At 50.1% G+C, this 24,843-nt stretch overlaps 1 pseudogene; it reads left to right on the forward strand.

Annotated features, from left to right (window-relative positions):
- The first annotated feature begins 6,158 nt into the window (after window positions 1–6,158).
- LOC136526514 (uncharacterized) lies at window positions 6,159–14,178 on the forward strand (annotated as a pseudogene).
- Window positions 14,179–24,843: the final 10,665 nt, after the last annotated feature.

Here is a 24,843-nt window from a genome sequence, read left to right on the forward strand (position 1 = left end):
CACCATTGAGGATGTGACAGGCCGTCTGCGGGCAGTGGACAAGCACCTGGAGCAGGTGACAGCAACAAAGGACAGCGGCAAACTGCTACTGACAGAGGAGGAGTGAGCTGCTCGGAGGAACTCTGCGGTAGCCTCCTCCAGCCGTTGTGGCGATGGCAAGCAACGCGGCAAGGCTTCTTTGGAGAAGAAGAAGCAGGTCGACCGCAACGCTTGCCGACGCTGCAGGAAGATGGGCCATTGGGCACGGGAGTGCCCAAATCGCAAGCAGAAGAAGAAGGCTGAGGCTCATCTAGCGCAAGTTGGTGATGAGGATGAAGCCACTATCCTGATGGCGACGTTCTGTGCACTGTATGACATCGAGGCCGAGGAGAAGGGAGTGGTGACAAAGGTGGAAGGACTTGGGAAGGCCCTAAAAGCTACCAACCTCGACAAACCGCACGCCTAAGTCCTCCTCGGACGTGTGGGTGGCTACCAGGAGCAGCGATGGTATCTGGACTCTAGCGCCAGCAACCACATGACGGGCTCCAAAGCAGCCTTCTCCGAGCTCGACGATGATGTTACAGGTACGGTGAAGTTTGGTGACGGCTCAAGGGTGGCAATCCAAGGGCGCGACACCATCATCTTCAGGTGCCAAAATAGGGAGCACCGCATGCTAACGGATGTATGTTACATTCCGCAGCTGAGTTCAAGCATCATCAGCATTGGTTAGCTGGATGAGCACGGTAGCGAGGTTCTAATCAAGGACGGAGTCCTTAGGATCAGGGACCGAGAGCAGCGACTTCTCGCCAAGGTGAAGAGGTCCCAGAACCGGTTGTACCTGCTCGACCTAAAGGTAGAGCAGCCAGTGTGCCTGGCGGCAAGGCACACCGAGGAGCCGTGGCTATGGCATGTCCGGTTCGAACATCTCAACTTCGATGCGCTTGGTCGACTGGAGAAGATGGTCCGAGGGCTACCCCACATCGAGCACGGAGGTGAGCTGTGTGACAACTGCCTGGCTGGGAAGCAGAGGAGGCTGCCATTCCCAAAGGTGGCCAAGTATCGCGCGGAGGATGCTCTCGAGCTCGTCCACGGTGACCTCTACGGGCCGATCATGTCAGCCACAAACGGTGGTTGGCGGTACTTCCTCCTGCTCGTGGATGATTACAGTCGCTACATGTGGCTACAACTCCTAACGAGCAAGGATGAAGCGGCGGTGGCGATCAAGAAGTTCAAGATGCGCACAGAGGCTGAGAGCGGCAAGAAGCTCCGCATGCTGAGGACTGATCATGGTGGCGAATTCACTTCGGTGGAGTTCGCTACGTACTGCGTAGATTAGGGTGTGGTGCGCCACCACACCACGCAGTACTCACCACAATAGAATGGCGTGGTGGAGCGATGGAACCAGACGGTGGTCGGCATGGCTCGATCCATGATGAAGGCCAAAGGTATGTCGGCAAGCTTCTAGGGTGAGACGGTGACCACGACAGTGTTCATCCTCAATCGCGCTCCCACCAAGGCCCTGAAGGGCAAGACGCCGTTCGTGGCTTGGTATGGACGAAAGCCGAGCGTGTCATTCCTCTGGACATTCGGCTGCATCGGCCATGTCAGGAAGACGGAGCCGGTCCTGACCAAGCTGGAGGACAGGAGCACACCGATGGTGTTCCTAGGCTACGCGAAGGGTACCAAGGCATACCAGCTCTACGACCCACACGGAAAAAAGATGCTGGTTTCGCGCAACGTCGTGTTTGACGAGAAGGCGGCTTGGGACTGGAACAGTTCGAGCATGGGGGAAGCTGGCGGCTTCACCAGCATCTTCATCGTCAAGCGCTTGGTCATCCACGGTATTGGAGACACTGGGAAAGAGGTGCTGAGCACTCTGGGAGGGGCGCCGAGCACTCCAGCGATAGAGCCAAGCACTCCTAGGGCAGTGCCGAGCACTTCGAGAGGGATGCCAAGCACTCTGGGAGGAGTGCCAGCCACTCCTAGAGGGATACCGAGCATGCCGAGAGTGGTGCCGGGAGGTTCTACAGTGGTGGCGACCACTCCAGGATAGGTGCCGAGTACTCCTGTAGCAGAGCCAAGAGGTCTTGCAGTGGTGACGACCACTCCAAGACTGAAGCTCAGCACTCCTACAGTGGTGCCAAGCACTGCAGGAGTTATGACGAGCTGTCTAGGAGTAGTGCCGAGCACTACGTTCAGGGTGCCAAGCACTCCAGGTGTTGTGCCGAGCACTCCAAGTGACATCACTGAGTTCGTGGATGCCTTCCACGAAGGTGAAGAGGTGCGGTTCCACAGGCTGGATGACATCGTCGGTGGCACAGGGCCCTCAGGCATGGCGGGTAGGCTGCTCAATGACCCAGAGCTGCTGCTCATCAGTGCAGAGGAACCACCCATGTTCGCGCTGGCCGAGCATGATGGAAACTGGCGACGAGCGATGCTGGAGGAGATAAATGCGATCGAGGAAAATGAGACATAGGAGCTCATCGATTCACCTCTAGGATGCCGTCCAATCAGCCTAAAGTGGGTGTACAAGGTTAAGCGGGATGAGCTCGGTGCCATTGTCAAGCACAAGGCATGCCTCGTCACCCGAGTCTTTGTTCTACGCGAGGGCATCGACTTCGAGGAAGTCTTTGCGCTAGTAGCGCGCATGGAGTCTGTCCGTTTGCTACTAGCTTTGGCAGCAGCAAAGGACTGGCATGTCCATCACTTGGACATTAAATCGGCCTTCCTCAATGGCGAGCTAGCAGAGACGGTCTTCGTCAAGCAACCTCTAGGTTTCGCCGTCAAGGGAGAGGAGCACATGGTGCTCCGACTGCTCAAGGGGCTCTACGGGCTGCGGCAAGCTCCACGAGCATGGAACGCCAAGCTTGACACCACGCTGGGCGAGCTTGGGTTCACGAGGTGTGTAACCGAGCACGCGTTCTACACACGACGATGGAGGAAGGAGGAGCTCATCATCGACGTGTATGTGGACGACTTGATCATCACCAGCGCTTGTGCGGAGGACATCGACATCTTAAAGCACGAGATGGCGGCTTATTTTCGAATGAGCGATCTCGGTGCACTCTCCTACTACCTCAGCATCGAGGTGAGATAGGGGAAGGAGGAACTGACGCTTGGTCAGAGCGCGTATGCCTCTAAGTTGTTGGAGCGGAGCGGCATGGCTGAGTGCAAGCCATGCGTGACTCCGATGGAGGGGTAGCTGAAGCCGACGAAGGCCAGCACCGCGGTGAAGGTGGATGCAATACTTTACTGGAGCATCGTCGGCGGTCTGCGCTACCTAGTTCAAACGAGGCCGGACATTACGTTCGCCGTGGGCTACGTCAGTCGCTTCATGAAGGATCCCAGAGAGGATCACTGGGCTGCGGTGAAGCGGCTACTGCGCTACGTCAAGGGGACGGTGGATTAAGGGATAATCTTCCCTAAGACCGGTGGGAGTAGGCAGCAACTCACTGTGTTCAACGATGCAGACATGGCGGGAGACATCGACGGACGACGGAGAACCTCTGGCGTGCTCGTCTTTCTTGGGTCAGCTCCAATTTCATGGCTGTCGCTAAAACAGAAGGTGGTGGCGCTGTCTACGTGCGAGGCAGAGTACGTAGCGGTGGCCACAGCGGCGTGCCAAGTTATGTGGCTACGCCGGCTGCTGGGCGAACTGACCGGTGCGGAAGCTCATCCACTAGCACTGATGGTGGACAACCAGCCCGCCATCGCCCTCGTGAAGAATCTGGTTCTCCATGACCGGAGCAAACACATCGACGTGAAGTTCCACTTCCTCAGGGACTGTGTCGATGGAGGGCAAATCGTCATCGAGTTCATCAAAACTGGTCGGCAACTTGCGGACGTCCTCACTAAGCCGCTCGGACGTCTTAGACTCACGGAGCTGAAGGAGATGATCGGCATGGAGGGGGTACAAGGGATAGCAGTAGGATTAGGAGAAGAATTGTTAGATAATCTACCGCTTCCTTGTATGAACACACAGCAAGGGAAAGCAGCGCCAAAAAGGCTCCCTGCTGTGGTACTGTAGCTGTTGCAGAGGCAGGCGCCAAACGGCTCACCTGTCGGACTGTAGCCACATGCAGGAGCAGGCGCCATGTGTTATCTAGTCACTGTAGCAGCATAGCAGCTGTATTAGAAATAGATGGATAGAGTTGTATAAATATTTTGTCACTGCAACTCAGTAATGAGATTTCAGATTTGCCATCTCCTATACAGGGCTCCGGCCAACGCTGGTGTCTCTGCTGTGTGTGTATGCTCTGTTCTCCCTCTTCTTCTACCTCTGACCATACTGTGTGGTCGGACAACGTCTTTCGTGCTCGGCCGTGGTCGACAAGACTGATGAGTGGTCGACTCACCTGAGCCGGTGATCCTGTGGGTAAAAAAAAAGAAGTGTCTGGATGTGTGATGATCTTCAATGTGATTCTTCCGAGTTTTGCAGTATGCAGGCAGCTCGAGGCAAGGACTATCAACTATGCTGCCAGATTTGTAAGTCAGAAGATGAATCGGTTCGTTTGCACCGATGGATTTCTCTGATCCATTTAAATTCTGCTATAATTTTCTGAAAAGTTAGCAGCATGATACTAGTAGTATTGAAGAGAACCGCAGGACCTCATCAAAAATCAGCTCTTCAAGTAGCCTCCATGAGTTGTTTAACATAACTAACACATATCATCATCACATGTGCCAACGTGATGCCGAACAGGACATCAGACATGGTCAGCAACCAATCACCACCCAACACGTAAGTTTTGCTGATGTCAACCCTGTCTAAAAAACAATTCTATTAGGATTCATATAACCCTAACCCTCGTTGGTTTCAAGTACTTCCGCTGCCCTTTCCCCTCCGCGCCGCTGCCTATCTAAGGTTTTTATTTTCGGAAATTAAAATTTATCGAGGGTCACAGATAAAGAGGATAAACAAGATATATCAAAAATATCGGACCAAATTCAAATAAAATTTAATTTGAATTTAAGTAAATTTAAACAAAATTTGTACATAAAAATAGATATTTTCTTATCGGCACCTACGGATAAAAATGATATATCGGAAATATCAAGAGATTTCGGCCGAAAAAGGAAACCATGCGCCTATCCAGCCATATTGTCTCCATAATCCTCATCTTCTCCGCCGTCGGCCTTCGATCGATACCGACGACTCGTCCTGAAATTTTCCCCATCAATCAAACGACTTCTCTATGCCCACCAATACCTCCGCCGCTTCCTCCAGCCGTCGGCGCCGCCGTTGCAAATCTCTCCCACCCTGGATCCTTCTCAACAACGAAGGCTACATCGGCAGCCGCCCCAACGCCACAACCGCCGTCGGTGAGGGGAGTGACAACCTGACGTTTGAAGCGTCCATCTGGCCGGCGCAGCTGCCGCTCCCCTCCAACCTCTTTGTGTATTGCCCCAGCTTGAAATTCCCCAGTCCCACCCTAATCCTCTCCACATCCCAAGATCTACTGCTCTTCCGTGTCCCGGTCGCCGTCGGTCCTGCATCAAGCTCCGTCGCCTACAATGACTGCGACTACTTCGTCTGCCAGTCCGGTGGCGTCATCAGGCCCCCGTCGCTCACGCTGATCCTAGATCCGAACCCCAACATCTTCCACGTTGCTCTCGGAGTCCTTCCCCGTGGTGGGGATCTGTACACCGTCGCGGCGCTGCACGCCAGGCCTCCCAGCAACGACAAGGTTTACAATTTCGACGAAATATCTCCGAAATATCGCCTTTTTCGCTGAGCCCCGATTTTTTTATATCGGTCAAATTTTTTTCGGTTAAATTCATTTTCCGCTCTAAAATTACACTAAACAACACTAAAATGACCCTCCATATCCTCTAATTTTATCAAAGCCCTAAATTTCTTCAAATTTATTTAATTTTCTCACTCACACATTCGATGGCTCTAGCATATGCAGCTCACCCACCATCACCACACTGTATTACTGCGGTGATATATTGTGTTATTTCGTCGATGTTATATAAATTTGTGATGGATGATGGATTAGACATTTTTTCCAGTGAAATGATGCCATTTTTTAAAAAACAATTTGAATTTATTTAAATTTGATCCGATATTTCTGAAATTTCATATTTATTGCCAGGGACTGAATTTTTTTTTCATACCGGTAAAAAAACCTTGGCAACGAGTATGAGCTCCATCGTTTTGACTCTGAGTCCGGGAGATGGACCTCCAAGTAGGCCTGGGCATTCGGTTCTCGGTTCGGTTCCTCGATTTTTGAAGAAATTCGGTTCTTTGAAAATGGGAACCGATCGGTTCTCGAAAATTCTTAGAACCGACCATTTGGGTTTTCGATTATTTTGGCTCGGTTCTGGTTCTAACCGAACTAACCAAACTTTTCAGGAGAGGCTAAGACAATGATAAATATGTATGTTCTAAAGTAAATTTATGCAACACTATATACATTTTAGATAATAATAATTCATAAGTGAACAATACCAATATAGTAACACAAATATATAATAGTTCAAATATGAATTATCACACATAAACCAAACATAATCTTACAAAATGCAAGTAAGTGAAGTATAATTGATATAATTCGGTTCTTTCGGTTAATTCGGTTAACCGAGAGTATGAACCGAATTTGTTTCGGTTATTTCGGTTCCTCAATATTAGGAACCGAATTTTTCGGTTTCGATTCTTTCGGTTTCGGTTAATTTTGCCCAGCCTTACCTCCAAGTCGGTGTGGCTGGACGCGCCAAAGAGGGCCTTCCCGGTGAGGATCCCCCGTTAACGCCCGGCTCCCCCTACCATCTCACCACCACCGTGATCACGCTTGGGGGTGAAGCTGGCTCCATTGGTTGGGTCGATCTCTGGAGCGGCATCCTGCTCTACGACCTGCTTCATGATCATCAAGACAACAGTAGGCCCACGATCCGGCACATGCTGGTACCGCTGCAGATGCACGCTATCACCTGCAACCGTGGGGCGGGCGCCAAGCTAGGCTGCCCACGCTCTCACCGTGGCATCACTGTCGCCACCAACAAGAGAGGCAAGACCTTCCTCAAGTTCGCTGACCTGCAAACCATTGGCGGCCGTCTTCCTTACAATGACATCGAGACCCAGCTGCCTGCATTTGAAGTCGATGACTGGATCGTCACCACTTGGAGCAACATGGAGATGGCTGGCTTGTTCGAGGACTGGCATCAGGAATTCACAGTCCGTGGTTCCCAGATCAAGATCAGTGACGCCATGTGCAGAGCTGCTGAGCTCTGGATTGCTGCACCGTAAACCGACGCGGGATGATGGCGAGGAGCCTGCCACGGTAGAGCTCGCCTTGCAGAACCTCGCGGTGTCTGAGCCCACACCGAGCCAGAATGGTGATGAAGATGTCCTGTACCTGATGGCAAGGACCACGCTCTTCCTCCCCAAGGCGTGGGCTCTCTCTATTGACATGAGGAACAGCACACTGCTAGGTGTGGCTGAGTTTAGCACTGAAAGTGGACGGGATGTATGTGTCACCTATCGCCCTAGCATTATCTCCAAGTACATGAAGTCAGTGCCCGCTCCAGGTAATCGATATACTGTAGCAGCTTGATTTTGTTGCTTCAATCACCCACTTCCAAGCATGGATATGTTATGTGAATGACGTCTGATTTCAGTTCGTATTGTTAAGAAACTGCTATTTCTATTTCATTACAGTTGTATTAGCTACATACACTCCGGTGTGTGTTAGATAATTTTCTACATCCTTTGTGTGAATGCACAGCAGGTGAAGGCGGCGCCGAAAAGAGCTCACTGTAGCTGTACTGTAGCAGCTGCAGGGGCAGACGTCGAAGGGCTCACCTGCCGCACTGTAGCCACAACAGGGGCAGGCGACAAAGTCAGTCCTGCTGTCACATCTAGTCACTGTAGCAGCATAACAGTTGTACTAGGACTAGATGGATAGAGTTGTATAAATAGTTTACCACTGCAACTCAGTAAAGAGAGACTTCAGATTTGCCATCTCCTATACAGGGCTCCGCCCAACGCTGGTGTCTCTGGCTGTGTGTATGCTCTGCTCTCCCTCTCTACTTCTACCTCTAGCCATAGTGTGTTGTCGGACAACATCTGTCGTGCTCGGCCGTGGTCGGCAAGACTGGTGAGTGGTCGACTCACCTGAGCCAGTAATCCTGTGGGCTAACAAGTGGTATCGGAGCCATACAAACGCCGTCGTCGGACTAACCATAGGCGATGACGCATGGTTCGGAGATGGGCGGCAGCAGTGGCACTGCTGTGGCTGCCCAGCCACGACAAGAGGTCGTTGTTCGCATGGTGCGGGAGGTCAGCGGCACCAGTTTGCCGACGCTGACTCGCACCAACTATGGAGAGTGGTCGGTGACCATGAAGGTCAAGTTCAGAGCCCGACGGCTCTGGAATGCTGTTGACAAGGTCACCGACAATGAGGAAGATGATATATCAGCGTTGGATGCTATCCTCGCTGCTGTACCGGCAGAGTACAGGGAGCCGTTGGGGGTGAAGAGCTCTGCTAAGGAGGCATGGGAGGCTATTGCGGCGATGCACGTCAGTTCCGACCACGCAAAGAAGGCGATGACCTAGCTTCTAAGCAGGAGTATGACAATCTCAAGTTCAAGGATGTTGAATTAGTGGAGGACTTCTCCCTCCGCCTGCAGGCGCTCATCAGCAAGCTGTAGAGCCATGGCGTCAGCATCGACGAAGAGGAGGTGGTCTCCAAGTACCTCCACTCCGTGCCAGCAAAGTACATCTAGATTGCTCTCTCCATAGAGACGATGCTGGACTTGTCCACCCTCACCATTGAGGATGTGACAGGCCATCTGCGGGCGGTGGACAAGCACCTAGAACAGGCGACAACAACAAAGGATAGCGACAAACTACTACTGACAGAGGAGGAGTGGCCTCCTCCAGCCACGATGGTGATGGCAAGTGCCGCGACAAGGCTTCTTCAGAGAAGAAGAAGCAGGTCGACCCCAACGCCTGCCGATGACCCCAACGCCTGCCGACGCTGCGGGAAGACGGGCCATTGGGCACATGAGTGCCCAAATCGCAAGCAGGAGAAGAAGGTTGAGGCTCATCTAGCGCAAGCTGATGATGATGATGAAGCCACTATCCTGATAGCGACATTCTATGCACTGCACGACATCGAGGCTGAGGAGAAGGAAGAGGTGACGATGGTGGAAGGACCTAGGAAGGCCCTGAAAGCTATCAACCTCGACGAACCACGCGCCCAAGTCCACCTTGGACGTGTGGGCGATGAGCGGGAGCAGCGGTGGTATCTGGACTCTGGTGCTAGCAACCACATGACAAGCTTCAAGGCAACCTTCTCCTAGCTCGACGACAATGTTACCGATTCGGTGAAGTTTGGTGACGGCTCAAGGGTGGCTATCCGAGGGCACGACACCATCATCTTCAGGTGCCAGAACGGGGAGCAGCATGCGCTAACGGATGTATATTACATCCCACAGCTGCATTCAAGCATCATCAACATTGCTCAGCTGGATAAGCGCGGTAGCGAGGTACTGATCAAGGACAGAGTCCTCAGGATCAGGGACCTAGAGCAGCGACTTCTTGCCAAGGTGAAGAGGTCCCTGAACCAGTTGTACCTACTCGACCTGAAGGTAGAGCAGCCGGTGTGCCTGACGGCAAGGCACACCGAGAAACCGTGGCTGTGGCATGCCCGATTCGTACATCTCAGCTTTGACGCACTTGGTCAACTAGAGAAGATGGTCCGTGGGCTACCTCACATCGAGCACGGAGGCGAGCTGTGTGACAGCTACCTAGCCGGGAAACAAAGGCCGCTGCTGTTCCCAAAGGTGGCCAAGTATCGCGCGGAGGACGCTCTCGAGCTTGTCCACGGCGACCTCTGCGGACCGATCATGCCAGCCACAAACGGTGGTAGGTGGTACTTCCTCCTGCTTGTGGATGATTGCAGTCGCTACATGTGGCTGCAACTCCTGATGAGCAAGGATGAAGCGGCGGCGGCGATCAAGAAGTTCAAGATGCGCGCGGAGGCCGAGAGTGGCAAGAAGCTCCACATGCTGAGGACTGATCGAGGCGGCGAATTCAATTTGGTGGAGTTCGCTGCGTACTACGCGGATCAGGGTGTGGTGTGCGCCACCACACCACGCCGTACTCACCACAACAAAATGGCATGGTAAAGCGATAGAACCAAACGGTGGTCGGCATGGCTCGATCCATGATGAAGGCCAAAGGCATGCCGATAAGGTTCTGGGGTGAGGCGGTGACCACGGCTGTATTCATCCTCAACCGCGCTCCCACCAAGGCCCTGAAGGGCAAGCCGCCATTTGAGGCTTGGCATGGGCACAAGCTGAGCGTGTCCTTCCTCCGGACATTCGGCTGCATCGGCCACGTCATGAAGACGAAGCTGATTCTCACCAAGCTAAAGGACAGGAGCACACCGATGGTGTTCCTAGGCTACATGGAGGGTACCAAGGCGTACTGGCTCTATGACCCATGCGAAGACAAGGTATTTGTCTCACGCGATGTCGTGTTCGACGAGAAGGCGGCTTGGGACTGGAACAGTCTGAGCATGGGGGAAGCTGGTGGCTTCACCAGCACCTTCGTCATTAAGCACCTGATCATCCATGGTGGTAGAGACGCTGGGGAAGAGGTGCCAAACACTCTGGGAGGAGTGCCGAGCACTCTAGCAACAGAGCCAAGCACTCCTAGGGAGGTGCTGAGCACTCCAAGAGGGGTGCCGAGCACTCTAGCAATAGAGCCGAGCACTCCTAGGGAGGTGCCGAGCACTCTGGAAGAGGTGCCGAGCACTCCAGGAGTGGAGCCAGAAGGTCCTGCAGTGGTGTCGACCACTCCAAGATGGGTGCCGAGCACTCCCGTAGCGGAGTCGAGCAGTCTTGCAGTGGTGCCGACCACTACAAGACTGGTGCCAAGCACTCCGAGAGGGGTGCAGACCACTCTAGGAGTGGTGATGAGCTATCCAGGAGTAGTGCCAAGCACTGCAACCGCAGTGCCGAGCACTCCAGATGCTATGCTGAGCACTCCGGCGGAATAGGGAACTCCATCGACGCCGATCGAGTTTGCCTCACCTCCAAGTGACATCAATGAGTTTGTGGATGCCTTCCACGAAGGTGAGGAGGTGCGGTTCCACAAGCTGGAAGACATTGTCGGTGGCATAGGGCCCTCAAGCCTGGCGGGTTGGCTGCTCAATGATCAAGAGCTGCTGCTCGTCAGTGTAGAGGAACACCCACGTTTCGCGCTGGCCGAGCACGATGGAAACTAGCGACGGGCGATGCTGGAGGAGATGAAGACGATCAAGGAAAACGAGACTTGGGAGCTCGTCGATCCACCTCCAGGATGCCGTCCGATCAGCCTAAAGTGGGTGTACAAGGTCAAGCGAGACGAGCTCGGCACCATTCTCAAGCATAAGGCGCGCCTCATCGTCCGAGGCTTTGTTTAGCACGAGGGCATCGACTTCGAGGAAGCCTTTGCGCCTATAGCGCGCATGGAGTCTATCCGTTTGCTACTAGCCTTGGCAGCAGCAAAGGACTGGTGCGTCCATCACCTGGATGTAAAATCGACCTTCCTCAACGGTGAGCTGGTGGAGACGGTCTTCGTCATGCAACCTCCGGGTTTCGCCGTCAAGGGAGCGGAGCATAGGGTGCTCCGACTGCGCAAAGCACTCTACGGACTGCGGTAGGCCCTACGAGCATATAACGCCAAGCTTGATGCTACGCTGGGCGAGCTTGGATTCCAGCGGTGCGCAACCGAGCACGCACTCTACACACGGCGACGAGGGAAGGAGGAGCTCATTGTCGGTGTGTATGTGGACGACTTGATCGTCACCGGTATGCGTGCGGAGGACATCAACAGCTTCATGTGCGAGATGGTAGCTCATTTTCGAATGAGCGATCTTAGGGCACTCTCCTACTACCTCGACATCGAGGTGAGACAAGGGAAAGAGGAACTCACGCTCGGTTAGAGCGCGTATGCCTCAAAGCTGTTGGAGCGGAGTGGCATGGCTGAGTGCAAGCCATGCGTGACTCCGATGGAGGAGCGGCTGAAGCTAACAAAGGCCAGCACCGCGGCAAAGGTGGATGCAACACTATACCGGAGCATCGTTGGCGGTCTGTGCTACCTAGTCCACACGAGGCCAGACATTGCATTCGCCGTGGGTTACGTCAGTCGTTTCATGGAGGATCCTCGAGAGGATCACTGGGCTACGGTGAAGCGACTGTTGCGCTATGTCAAGGGGACGGTGGATCAAGGGATCGTCTTCCCCAAGACAGGCGGAAGCAGGCTGTAGCTCACTGTGTTCAGCGATGTAAACATGGTGGGGGACATCAACAGATGATGGAGCACCTCTGGCATGCTCTTCTTTCTCGGGTTGGCTCCAATTTCATGGGTGTCACTGAAACAGAAGGTGGTGGCGCTGTCTACGTGCGAGGCAGAGTACGTAGCGGCGGTCACAGCGACGTGCCAAGTTGTGTAGCTGCGCCGGCTGCTGGGCGAGCTGACCGGTGCGGAAGCTCACCCATCAGCACTGATGGTGGACAACCAGCCCGCCATCGCCCTCGCGAAGAATTTGGTTCTCCATGACCGGAGTAAACACATCGACGTGAAGTTCCACTTCCTCAAGGACTGTGTCGATGGAGGGCAGATCATCATCGAGTTCGTCGAAACTGGTCGGCAACTCACGGACGTCCTCACCAAGCCGCTCAGCCAAATTCGACTCACGGAGCTGAAGAAGATGATCGGCATAGAGGGGGTTCAAGGGTAGCAGAAGGATTATTGAAAGAATTATTAGATAATCTTTTGCATCCCATGTGTGAATGCACAACAGGTGAAGGCGACGTCGAAAAGGGGTCCCTGCAGTTGCACTGTAGCAACTACAGGGGCAGGCGCCGAATGGCTCACCTGTCGTATTGTTGCCACAGCAGGGGTAGGTGCCAAAGTCAGTCCTACTGTCACATCTAGTCACTCTAGCAGCATGACAGCTGTACTAGGACTAGATGAATAGAGTTGTATAAATAGTTTGCCACTGCAACTCAGTAAAGAGAGAGTTCAGATTTGTCATCTCCTATACAGGGCTCCGGCCAACGCTGGTGTCTCTGGCTGTGTGTGTATGCTCTGTTCTCCCTCTCTTCTTCTACCTCTAGCCATAGTGTGTGGTCGGACAACATCTATCGTGCTCGGCCATGGTCGGCGAGGCTGATGAGTGGTCGACTCACCTGAGCCGGCGATCCTGTGGGCTAACAGTGTGGTCCTATTTTTCAAGAAATGAGATGATACTAAGCTTTGTTAGTGATCAAATCAAACACTTTGTTGTTTCTTGGTTAGTATAGCAATCTCATATTAGTTGGTTGTACAATTTGGATCAGGGGGTTCGTGCTTTATGTATCATGCAATTTGTTGTCTTTACAGTTCACCTGTTGTTTTGAAATATGCGAAACCCCTCTTCCAATCCCCACGGTACCAGTGGCACATTTCTGCAGAGTTTTCCTAGGTATACCCCTACAATTACTCGGTAACTAATTCCATAGTTATAAAGGGAGAATCCAGCGCATGATGCTGAGGGCATTTGCTTATCTTCCCTGACTTATGTGACTCTTTGTATGTGACTTTTCACCCATATCCCGCTCGATTTTGCTATTATTGGCCCTCCGGCTTGATCTTCCACTGCTTCCCTGTTGATTCTGCTGTCTTCTGGTCACTTTTGCAACTCACCTGGTCAGTGCTCCAAGCATCGCATACGGACTGAAAGGGCTGCCTTGTGTACCAATGACCCTTTCTTTCTTTTCTTTTTTTTTGGGTGGGGGTGGGGGGGGGGGGGGGGGGGGGGGGGGGGGGGGGGGTATTGGGCTGAGATGGTTGATTAAGCTAATGAAAGACTTGGTCTTTCTATGATTAATTCCGTACTTAATAGAGCCAGATATCTCTCTTTTATTTACGGTGTCCTTGTACAGTGGTAACACTTGGATATGTTAATTAATCATACATAGGACTCGTTTGCATGTAGGGTTGACAATGAAATCGTAGTGTGTTGACAAATGTGGGTATTCCAACCTCTCATTCATGAGACTCGGAACCTATAGATATGTTAGTGCCTTCTTGTATATTCTGTTAACAGGCAATTATGCTATCTCTCATTCGATGCAGTGACAAAGGAAACTTGAAGGTTGCTGGTGATTTGCTGCATCAACATGGTGAAATAAGAGGCATGAAGATTAAGCTTAATGATGTTTACAGTCTTGCAATCTGAACACCTCCTGTACCGATGGTTATTAGCTCGAACTTGTAACTTGTATGGTAACATATTTTATATTGGCTTGTATTATGGTACTTATTTTATTAGAGCGAGATGGTTTTAACCTGCTCCCTCCGTTCAAAAAAAAAGCCATAAGGAATTTTAGGATTAGGATAGATTAATAAAAAGGTAAAATGACCATGCTTGCCTTTGTTTATTAGCCAAAATTAGTGTTGATTGACTGTTGCATGTCTTCATGCACACATGCACATACCAAACGGGTAAAACGACTTGTTTTCTGGGACAAATTTTGAATACTAAAATGACTTCTTTTTGGAACGGATGGAGTATCAATCTGTGGTTGCCTGTGCAATTGTAGATTAGAAATGTGTAGAATTTCCTCCCCTGATGGAGTTGTATTTGTTTGGTAGTCTCGATTCTGTCGTGCAGAGGATGGACATTGCTTGTATTTGTTTGATAGTCTCGTGCGGAGTACATTGCCTACAGTGACATACTAATTTCTGAACCATTTCATGCTAGAACTTGTCTATGAATATGATCATGCATCTTTTGCAGTTTTCCGATTTCTGAGCATTCTACTTTACTACATGTAAATTGATAATTCTATAGTATAGCAATTATGTGATGGATAAATTTGTTGTGAAACAAAGTGCCTCTTTGAATAGACACCTCTTCAAGATGCCTCTCTAAATAGACACCTCTTAATGTGTGATCTCATCAAGACTAGAGTAGGCATGTCCTTTAGCATAGCCACCAAAGGGGCATGTCCTTTAGCATAGAGAGTGTGAATGGTTGCCTTATCCTTTGGGACAAGACACCCTTTCACCACATCACTTCACCATGTATATATTTTCATGATAAGATCAATGCAAGATATAAGTTCTTCCTTTTCTATTATTCCATTTACATTTCATACTTTATCACGTTATCAGCACTGCATCGCTCTATCTGAACTCACTTGAAAGGGAGAGGTAGAGGACATTCCATAGAAGAAGATAAAGTCCGTAAGACGATGGAAGGATTATTATTTGAGTACCAATAGGGAGTATGATAGTAGCACGACCAAAGTCAACTATCATGACATCGCGTTCAACGATTATCAAAATATTTGTGTGTCTCTATGTAAGAGTTTAGGAATATTTTATTTCCCTAAGGGCCACATCATTGCCGGTTTGTGGCTTGCACCGGCAATGAGTTGGCGGCCACTTATCACTGCCGGTCTAACTAAGAGCCGACAATGATTTGGTGTTATCACTGTCGGTTCGAGCCAAGAACCGACGGAGATAAAATAGCAGTACAAAAAGCTGGCACCATCCTCTTCTTTCTCCTCTCTTCCATCCCGAGCACAGAGGTGCGCGTTTGGGCCGCTCCCTCCATTGTTGTGGTTGCTCTTCACCGTGAAGCTATGTAACAACACAGGTTTCCAATAACCCAAAAATCTGAACTCAAAATTTTTTCTAACAAAACCCATGCATGGTGAGTGTGCATTACTAGAAAACCACCCATGTAGTTGCACAAGTAGAACCTAAGCTAGCATGGTTGAGCATTTTGCATTTAATTCAACTTGTGAGTTGCTTCTTCATGATTTTATGTGATGTAATAAAATCAAATCAACCTTTAGAAATAACTTGTTGTGTGAGTTGCCAACCCTTGGCTTGGACCCTAGGACCCTAGATGACCCCTAGAGGACCCCACTAGGATGTATATATGCTGGCAAAACATGTATACATGCATAGGAGCCCTAGGTGTAGTATGAAAATAGAAATAGAAATAGAAATAGAAAATGAATTGGAAAAGGGAGGGAAATAGAAATTGCAAAGCAACCCAGCTGCAGCAGGCATCCCACGTCGCCCTCACGGCCTAGCACCTGCGCCCGCTCCCACATGCTTGCCGCCAGCCGACCTAGCCAGCGCCGTAACCTAGCTCCACCTGCGTCCGAGCTCATGCTCACGCGGCCGAGCTAGCCCAGCAATGGCCCATGTCCACTCCCACCCGTGTCGTGACATGCCCCACTGTCGCCCTCTCTCTGCCACTGACCGATGGACCCCGCCTATCATCCCCTTCCTCCCCTACCTTCTCTGCTTTCCGCCGCACTCAAAATCGGCGTGAAGCCAAGAACGTCAAAGGCCATCATGGCCGTTCCCGTCCATTACCGCCTCGCGCATGCCCTGGATGGCCGCCACATCGGTGATCCATGCCACCACCTGCCCTTGCCGGCGCCCGCCTGCCTGCTGATGCGGTCGCCATGGCCCGTGCCCTGTCGCGCCCCTCTACCACCACCGTACCCGCCTTGACCGGCGCCGATCGAAAATGGGAGCGCCAAGGCAGCCACGCTCACCCTCACTCCCTAAAACCCTAAGCTAGAGCCCTTGATCGCCCTCCATGTACCCCCTTCCCTTCCATCCGCTGTCCACCGTTCGCCATGGCCGTGAGCTCCCTATAAAAGGGCACACCCGGTGCCCTAGGCCTTTCCCTTCACCCCGCTGCCACTCTATGGCCTTGCCCGTTCCATACTAGGCCAAGGAGCAGAAGGGAGAAGGAAGGAGAAGGAGGAAGGAGGAGCCCCGGTGCAACCCATAGCTGCCAGAGCAGAAGATGACGCGGCTCATCTTCATTGCCGTCACGGTTCTACCGGCACTGCTTCACCTTGTCACAGCCTCAACTCGACCCTGCACCACTAGCCTACCACCCCAAGCCCCACGGTGAGCCGCTGCTTCCTCTGCTCATCGTATACCTCACCGCCATGGACACGGCATGCCACACCATCGTGTTCTCCCCATTGGGAGGACCAAAGGCCGACATTTTTTTGCCATTGGGATGATCTGCACACACACACATGCACACGAGCCAAGGCCTAGCCTGCCGAGCCACTAGCGCTCGGAAACACCGGTGCCAACGCAGTGCACCCGCCGCAGTTGCCATGGCCGACATCCGCCGCGCCACTGCCCCGTTCTAGCCACCTCGCGCTGGTAGAGTCAAGAAAGGTGCCTCGGCAAGCTTCGCCTCACCGAGGGATGCGTCATGTGCTAGATGGTAGGAGAAGAGGAGCACTGGGGGCCACTGGTCATGTCTTCCTTGCTGGACCACCACACACCCATGCCATCGCCACGCCGGAGATGTTCCGGCCATGCCAGGCTGGTAGCGGTTCCCGAACCACCACGGGTGGATTTGCCTTGACATGTAGCTACTAAAGCGCCCACCTTTTGGCTGTAGAGGGCCTAGATGCCGTAGCCCATGACTGCCTCACCCGCATGGCCGCAAGTCAGAGCGTCACCGTCTCAAGGACGTTCTCGACGATCCCGGCTACCTCGCATCGTGAGGATGGGCCGTTGATGTTCGTCATGACCATGTGCACCTCACCGCCTAGCTAGATGAATGGAAAGCCCCTGCCCTTCCTTATTTCACCGTAGCTACAAGCTCGCCGGACCTCCTCCACGCACTTCGCCATGGTGCAGACTCCGTCGCTCCTCTAGGTCATCGCCGGTGAGTCATCTAGCCTCCCGTTTCCCCAATTGAAGGAAAAGAGCCACTTTTGGCTCTGATCGTGGCCGAAGCCACCTCGCTGTAGCTCGCCATCGCCGCCGCTGAGTCACTATCGCCACGACCAACCTCATCGGAGCCCTTAGAGCTTCGCCTAGCCCCTTAGCTGCATCCGTCGGAGCATCGAGAAGCCGTGGGAGCCCTGTTGGGGGCAATGCCAATGTCCTGAGTACCCTCATCATTGACCTATGCCACCTACGCCGGCTGCCTGGATCTCTAAGCCATTGTTTTTAGCCCACCAGTGAACTCCTCATGGCCCCATGGTGCCATAGAGCCCCCTAGCAGCCTCGCCGAGCCACCATGGTGCGAGAACATGCAAGCTCGCTGTCGGGCGAGGAGCACGACCATGAGACAGGGGAAGGAGGGAGCCACCGTGCCTAAGCCGCTCGGTGCACCTGGCGCAAAGTGAGCTAGAGAGAGGAGATGGAGAAGTGGACGTGGTCCACCATGAACCATGCCTGCGGTCCATAGACCAGCACAGCGCTGTCCACCATGGACCATGTAGGGGACCGTGACGCCTAAGAGGGGGTGAATTAGGCAACTTAAAATTCTAACTCTAAACTATGGCCCTTTTTCTAACCTTAGCAAAACCTATGCAAAAGATAAACTATCTAAATGTGCAACTACGGTTTTGCTAGTGTGTTGCTATCTCTACCGCAAAAGGAGTAATTCAATCAATGTAAATGCGGAAGCTAAAGAGCAAGGTAGAGATATGCAAACTCCCATCGATGACTCCGGTATTTTTACCGAGGTATCGAGAAGCGCGCAAGCTTCCCCCTAGTCCTCATTGGAGCCCCTCGCAAGGAATCCCTCGCAAGGGCCAAGCTCCCGGTCGGGTAACTCCGTGGATAGCCTCGGGCCTTCCCCACGCGCAAGTGGGTCTCCGACGTGCCTTCTAGCAAGCCTCTCCCGGATGCTCCCTGTCGTCTTCACTATCAAGCTTCCAGCCGAAACACCACGAGCCTTGTTCCCTCCGGTACACGGTGGCGGCCACACCACAACCGTGGTTGGTGTGATCTCGCAAGACTACAAGCCCCTTCGATATACAATAATGGTGCGTGCAAGCACCGAGTGGTAAGAGGTATGCAAACCTCACTAAACACTAGGCCTAAACCTAGAGCAAGCGCATAAGAGGTGGTCTAATCAACCTAAGCACTTCACAAAGCACCTACGCTAATCACCTAATGAATCACTAAGCACTATGCAAGTGGAGATCGCTAAAATGGTGTATCAACACCCTTGATATGTTTCCTCAGCTTCACACACTTCAAATGGCCGGTTGGGGGGGGTCTATTTATAAGCCCCACTGAGAAAGTAGCTGTTGGGGATGAAATCCTGCTTTTCTGCTACTGACGGGACGCTGATCATGTCCTGACGGGATGCGTCCAGTCGTCCCGACCATTAGAGCCGTGATCAACTGATCGGACGTTGCCAGCGTCCGGTCACATGCCACCGGACGCGTCCGGTCGCAATTTCGCCACTCTAGAACCTTTCTGTACTTGATCAGATGCTGTAGTCCTACGTCCGATCGATTTGTCACCAGCGTCCGGTTGCGCCTGCTATTGCCGAGCCTCTTGATCGAAGCGTCTGGTCGCTTTCTGCCAGCGTCCGGTCCAGCATCCGGTCACCTCTGTGAGCTCGTATCTTCACGATCTTGCGTTCGGCTTGGTTCCTATCCTCATGCTTGGACTTTGCTTGATATCTTGGGTCTTGCTTATGGTGTTGATCATCGGATCATCACGTTGCCTTCGTCCAAGTCACGTCTTACACCCTATTAAACTACAAAACAATTACTTGCAAATTCATTAGTCCAACTTGGTTGTGTTGGTCATCAAAAACTAAAATCCAAAGTAAATGGGCCTAGGGTCCATTTTCCTTACAATCCCCCCCTTTTTGGTGATTGATGACAACACGACCAAAGCAAACAAATAATATAATTTTAAAATTTGAAGACTACCTACTTGCTAGGATGCAATGCAAGGGGCAAGGTTATATGATGCTAAAAGATACTACTTGTAAGACTAAAAGATACTACATAAAAAACTTATCTTGCCCTTGCAAATGTCCCTACGTGGCATTATGGATTTAAGCCTTGCTTCCTACAAATTCTCCCCGTTACATAGACTAATCCATAATCCACTATCCTCCCTTTCTCGGACCATTACCACTTGTAGACCATTACCACTTGTAAATTATTATGATCAAGCTTTTGGTCCTACAAATTAATGCTTGCTTTTGGTCCTCTAAATTCTCCCCCTTTAGAATCAAACACTGAAAATGAAGACATTAGTAGCACAAAGGATGGTCAAACTTTGTGATCCTTTGTATGTAGAGTGGAATAGGTCACAAAATTTGACTCTCATATTATATAGACTAAGCTCCCCCTAAATATATGCATACATATGGTAGAAGACAAAGCTTATGCATAATTGGCAAATTTTTGCACAAGGGAATTTAATCTATAAAATGCATGGAGAAAGCATATAAATATAAAAAAGAAATCAACATGATGATATCGGTTTAGAAATACCACATGTGGAAACCAATTTGATTTCTACCACTTGCAATAGGTGGTGGATATTTGAAGCATGATGCTTAACTCCGGGGACTCCATTTTCCTTGCACTGAGACTACTACACACATGATAAGCTTGAAAAGATGTTAGTCTCAAAGCATCCAACTTGTAGAGTAACCTCCCCCTAAATTTGTGCACACAAGTATGGAATACTTGTAGGAAACATGCACATTGATTTTAGAATAAAAAATACCACTTGAAGGATGACATCACATGAATGTGAGAGTCATTTTTGAAGGTGATATTCGGGAGAAATTATCTACAATTTGGACTTTGGCACATATTAGATGAACAATCGAAAGACAAGCTATGTGCCGTGCTTCTAAACAATTTTAAACCATGTAGGTTTGCTCCAAGGGTTAAGAATGAAACCGAGCAAGCCTACCATAAGATATACCTAGTGTATGCATGACAAAAAATATAAGCATGCAAATGCAAACATAGGCATGAAAAGTAACTAGATGCTTAAAGATACCAAATTGTAAGAAATACCACTTGTAGAAAATGAAAATTGATACTACTTGAAGGAAATTGAATCTAGTTACCTAACATGGGAAGGGGAATTTGAGTCCATAGTATTCACTAACCCACTTGGCAATGATCTTGTCCATCGTGATGCACCCCATGAAATGCACCCATACTTTGCCAAGTCTCCAAATTCTCCGAAGTCCATTGGACTTCTCACTTCCCTTTTGGGATCCAAAACCTTCTTGGTGCTCTTCATGTTGGAAATGATTTCCTTTGGCACCCAAAAGCATTTGACCTCATTGATGGCTTGCTTGTTCACCTTGATGGCCACCACCTTGTCATTTTTCTTCTTCTTCAAAAGATAAGGTGTGGAGGCCTTTTTGTCCACCTTGTTGGTGTAGGTGTTGGAGAGCTTGCTTGTTTGCTTCTTCTCTTTCTTCTTTGCTCCTCCCCCATTCTTCACCTTGCACTCATAGGACTTGTGACCTTCCTTGTGGCATACATAGCAAACCACAGTTTGTCCTTCATCAAGCTTCTTCACTCCCTTAACGGTGTTATCTTGATGAAGTTTGGCTTGCTTCGCCTTGCCTTTCACTTGAGTTAAGTCCTTGGTGAGGCGAGCTACTTCTTGCTTGAGTTGCCCATTCTCCTTTGCAACCTCTTGTGTGCATGTATCTACAACAACTTTCTCAACACAAACTTGGTTGCACAAACATGAGTCTAAACATAAATCATTACAAGAAGTAGAGGCATCCTTTTTAAACATGTTAAAGATAGAACTTTTCTTTTTAGATGCCTTGGTGGGGGTTGTACTAATGGCTTCAAGATTAGGAACTTTATTAGTTAGCTCATCACAATGTTTACACATGGTTTCCATTTTAGCAAGCAAACTTTTATAAGCATCTTGTGAGCTAGCTAACTTTTTTTTAATTTTTTATTTTTCTTTATAAGTTGCTCATCATTGATTGTGCATGCATTTATTGTTGCACTAGCCTCAAGTTGCTCAATTTTAGTAGATAGTTCAACATTGAGATTAGCAAAGTTCTCATATTGTTCAAGCAAAGTTTTGTATGCTTCTTGTAAACTATCTAGCTTTTCTTTTAATTTTTCGAGCTTCTTTTGTTGACTAGTGCAAACTTTAGCATAATTAAGATTTTGTTGCACAATTTCATCATAAGAAGGCATTTCATCATCACTATCACTCTCACTAGAGGATGAGCTTTTGTTACCTCATGCCATAAGGCACATACGAGAAGAGCTTGATGATGAGTGCTTGCGCCCTCGCCTCTTGTGATGGTGTTCTTCACTTGAAGAATCATCCCATGACCTTATTGATATGAGGGCTTGGTTCTTGCATGCCTTCTTCTTTGTCTTGGGTGTAGGCTTGTTTGGACAAACTTCCACAAAGTGCCCCAACACGCCTCATCCATAGCATCCTCTCTTTCTTTGCTCATTTCTTTGATTGGTGAAAATGAGATCTTAGATTTGGATGGGCACACCCTTGACATTTAGCCTTTGGATCATCTTCTCTACCTTATTGATTAGTTTGATTGATTCTTCATCAAGGTCGGAGGTGGAGGAGGAAGATTGATCATCTTCACTTGAATCTTCATCATCGTCCTCATCTTCTTCTTCAACTTCACTTGAGGAGCTTGAGATTGAGCTTGTCTCAACTTGCTTGCCCTTCATCTTCTTTTTCTCGCTACATGCGAGAGCTTTGCCTTTGCTTGATGAAGAGGCTTCGTCTTGACCCATCTTACGTGACATTTCAAATGCCACTATCTTGCCAATGACTATGCCTAGGGTCTTGGTGCTCAAGTTCTCTATGTTGTGAAGGATGGTGATGATGCTTGCATATTTCTTTTGTGGTAGCACGGAGATGATCTTCCCCATGATGTCTACATCATCTACCTTTGTTAATCCTATTGAATGGAGCTCATTGATAATTAGATTCAAATGAGAATACATATCACGAACAAGCTCATCATCATTCATTGTAAAGGAATCACAATTTTGTTTAGCTAGACAATGTTTTTGCTCACGGACTTTAGATGTGCCGTCATGGAGCTCTTGAAGTTTTAACTAAATTTCATGTGTCATATTTAAAGTGAACATTTGGTTAAACACATCCATACTAAATGATTCAAACAAGCAATTTTTAGTTCTAGCATTGAAATGAATTTCCTTTTCTTCACTCTTCGTGGGTTTATCGGGATTCTTAATGGGTTTTATCTCATCACGAGTGACTCTCCAAACACCCAAATCAACCACCTCAAGGTAGCAAGCCATTCTAGTTTTATAATAGGGAAAGTTAGTGCCATCAAAGTGCGGAGGCCTAGAGGTATCCATCCCAACCACTCTAAATAGCGTTGGCTCAACGACGGTTAAGCCAAAGGTCCAAATTGAGCCAATCGGCTCTGATACCACTTGTAGGGGACCATGACGCCTAAGAGGGGGGGGTGAATTAGGCAACTTAAAATTCTAACTCTAAACTATGGCCCTTTTTTTAACCTTAGCAAAGCCTATGCAAAAGATAAACTATCTAAATGTGCAACTACGGTTTTGCTAGTGTGTTGCTATCTCTACCAGAAAAGGAGTAATTCAATCAATGTAAATGCGGAAGCTAAAGAGCAAGGTAGAGATATGCAAACTCCCATCGACGACTCCAGTATTTTTACCGAGGTATCGAGAAGCGCGTAAGCTTCCCCCTAGTCCTCGTTGGAGCCCCTCGCAAGGAATCCCTCTCAAGGGCCAAGCTCCTACTCGGGTAACTCCATGGATAGCCTCGGGCCTTCCCCACACGCAAGTGGGTCTCTGACGTGCCTTCCAGCAAGCCTCTCCTGGATGCTCCCCGCTGTCTTCACTATCAAGCTTCCGGCCGAAACGCCGTGGGCCTTGTTCCCTCTGGTACACGGTGGTGGCCACACCACAACCGCGGTTGGTGTGATCTCGCAAGACTACAAGCCCCTTTGATGTACAACAATGGTGCGAGCAAGCACCGAGTGGTAAGAGTATGCAAACCTCACTAAACACTAGGCCTAAACCTAGAGCAAGCGCATAAGCGGTGGTCTAATCAACCTAAGCACTTCGCAAAGCACATACGTTAATCACCTAATGAATCACTAAGCACTATGCAAGTGGAGATCACTAAAATGGTGTATCAACACCCTTGATATGTTTCCTCAGCTCCACACACTTCAAATGGCTGGTTGGGGGGGTCTATTTATAAGCCCCACTGAGAAAGTAGCCGTTGGGGACGAAATCCCGCTTTTCTGCTACTGACCGGACGCTGATCACGTCCTGACCGGACGCGTCCGGTCGTCCCGACCATTAGAGCCGCGATCAACTGATCGGACGCTGCCAGCATCCGGTCACATGCCACCGGACACGTTCGCTCGCAATTTCGCCGCTCTAGAACCTTTCTGTACTTGATTGGATGCTGTAGTCCTACATCCGGTCGATTTGTCGCCAGCGTCCGGTCACGCCTGCTGTTGCCGAGCCTCTTGATCAGAGCGTCCGGTCGCTTTCTGCCAACGTTCGGTCACCTCTATGAGCTCGTATCTTCGCGATCTTGCGTCCGACTTGGTTCCTATCCTCATGCTTGGACTTTGCTTGATATCTTGGGCCTTACTTATGGTGTTGATCATTGGATCATCACGTCGCCTTCGTCCAAGTCACGTCTTGCACCCTATTGAACTACAAAATAATTACTTGCAAATTCATTAGTCCAACTTGGTTGTGTTGGTCATCAAACACTAAAATCCAAAGTAAATGGGCCTAGGGTCCATTTTCCTTATAGACTAGCCCCGTGGACCCGAGCCCAGTAGCGGCCTGCTTGTGCCACACGTGTCTGGGCCCGGCATGGCCCAGACCGTCCCAATATCCGGCCCGCTAAGCCCAACCTGAGCTCAGTCAATGTTGACCGTGAACCCGGTCAAACTTGTCAGCGACTGGCACCGCCTCGCCCAATCACGTGCTGCCACATTCAAGCCCTAGAATTTTCCTTTTCTTTTTCAAAAAAATGATTTAAACTTAGAAAATTCATACGACCTTTGAAAA

This window comes from Miscanthus floridulus, chromosome 19 (genome assembly GCF_019320115.1).
Source record: "Miscanthus floridulus cultivar M001 chromosome 19, ASM1932011v1, whole genome shotgun sequence".
NCBI classification, from domain to species: domain Eukaryota; kingdom Viridiplantae; phylum Streptophyta; class Magnoliopsida; order Poales; family Poaceae; genus Miscanthus; species Miscanthus floridulus.